The 2,237-nt window shown below is 39.9% G+C and overlaps 1 pseudogene; it reads right to left on the reverse strand.

Annotated features, from left to right (window-relative positions):
- Window positions 1-1,088: 1,088 nt before the first annotated feature.
- On the reverse strand, window positions 1,089-2,012 carry LOC140897192 (olfactory receptor 13A1-like; annotated as a pseudogene).
- Window positions 2,013-2,237: the final 225 nt, after the last annotated feature.

The following is a 2,237-nucleotide window of genomic DNA, read 5'->3' on the forward strand; positions in this document are numbered from 1 at the left end:
CTCTCCAAAAAGGGGAGCTAAGACCATCTTTAATATCATTAAAAAAAATCCACTGTAAACAGGATTTCCATATGAAAGATTCAATACTGCTAAAAGGAAAGGGAGTAAGGGATATTGTTGCAATGAAATCCTAATTTAATATGTTATTTTAAATATATCTGAACTATTTTTTTATGTAACTTTTTTCTAGTAATTTCTTAAACGGTTAAAAGATATGCAATTATGGCAATTATCATAGCAGTCAACAGCAATAACCGGACATAAAACCATGACTTCAGTGAACTGTATATTGTTGTAACAGCAAACAATGGTTTAATTAATATCTTATCTATTACTGGGATTGAGACAGTTCCTTGTCAACAGGTCTTTAAAAACAATCAAACAAACAAACAAACAAATCCTACTGTTGAATGTGTGCCTTTACAGTTAGATAAAAATGCATTCTGATAAAAATATATTTTTTAAAAAAAACTGTGACCTGAATCTATGGCACATGGCCAGGATACCTCTAGATCTCAACAGATATGTGATTGAAAAGTTTTGGGTTTTTAATGTCTCACAAGAAATTAGAGATCAGAGAGAAAGCCAGTTTTATTTTGCTATTCTACTTACTCACTGAGGAATTGCATAATATATTCTGATTCAATGAGATTTCATGTAAAGTTATTTGCTAAACAGTGGGGCAGCTTCTTCCATATATTTGGGCACCTAATGTGATTTTCAAAAACATCTAGACACCTAACATCCATTGAAATCAATGAGTTTTAGGTGCATAGTTAATTTAAAAAAAATCCCACTAGGTACCTGAATACCTTGAAAATTTTGACCGAATGCACCTTAGTCCAGCTAGCATAACTCAAAATGTCACAGTTGCTGTCAGCAGGTCGAGATCTCCAGCTAGTGTAAATCAGTAGTGTCAGTGCGATGCATTCCTGCCACTGTAAAATGTTGTCGTTCCACTGAGGTAAATGTACTCTAATGTAAATCTATGTCTATTGAAGTCCACAGTTCTGCCTCAATTTACACCACCTGTGGACCTGGCTTAGAAGGAGCAAGGGAAGTAAGAATCAGGTGAACTCTGGGAATAATTATTGTTTTGTGGTGAAAGGAAAGATTTTCTTGAAGGCTATGTTGACCTCCTTATTGCACAGACTGTAGATGGGAGGGTTCAGGGTGTGAGTCACTAGTGCGTACATTACTGCTGCCATCCTGTTGTTGTTCAGAGAGTTATTGGAGGATGGCTGGATGTAGGCATCAAAGATGGCGGAGTACTACAAGGTGACCACGAGCAGGTGGGAAGAGCAGGTGGAGAAGGCTTTCTGCTTCCCTTTGGAGCTCTGGATTTTCAGGATGGTGATGATGATGAAGCTATAGGACACGGTGATCAGCAGGAAGTTCATGATGACCAGGAAGATGTCTGCCATGTACATTGAGATAGGCTGAGCTGCAGGACAGTGACAGCATTGTTGGAACCTCGCAGAAGAAATGCTGGATGAGGCTGGGTCTGCAAAAATCCAGGCGCATCATGAGCAATACGTTCACCAATGTATCGAAGACAGTGACAGCCCAGACACCGGCTGCTAAACTGACGCAAATTCTCTTGCTCATCAGGTTGACATACCTCAAGGGGTGGCAGATGGCTAAATACTGGTCATTTGACATGATAATGAGCAGCACAAGCTCCGTTGCTGCTGACAAAGTGAAGAAAAAGAGCTGGGCCATGCAGCCGTCAAAGGAGATGGTTTTCTTCTTCTGTACCAGGGTTTCCAGCATTTTCGGCAGAACTGAGGAACTGCTAATAATGTTGAGGGTGTTCAAATTGACGATGAGGAAGTACATAGGGGTGTGGAGAGGCGGGTGGGTGACAATAGCCATAATGATCAGGTAATTGCCCATGATGACTACTTTATAAATGCATGGAATAGTGCAAAAAACAAGCCCTGGTGGTGAGGATGGTCAAAGAGGCCCAGCATGATGAATTCGGTCACCCTGGTGTGGTTACTGGGTTCCATTACTTAAGTGTTCCTTCTGCAGGAACAAAGATTAAAGTTGCTGTCAGGTGTTGTATCAACAACTACGGCAATATGGTGACTGACACATCTAGAATGACTGAGAGAGAGAGAGAGAGAGAGAGAGAGAGAGAGAGAGAGAAATCTTGTTTTACTCTAGACATTTCACACAACATGAACAAACTTAGCTATATTAAAATATATTAGCATAATAATCTGTCTCAGCTA

The sequence above is a fragment of the Lepidochelys kempii genome, chromosome 13 (assembly GCF_965140285.1).
Source record: "Lepidochelys kempii isolate rLepKem1 chromosome 13, rLepKem1.hap1, whole genome shotgun sequence".
Lineage (NCBI taxonomy): Eukaryota > Metazoa > Chordata > Testudines > Cheloniidae > Lepidochelys > Lepidochelys kempii.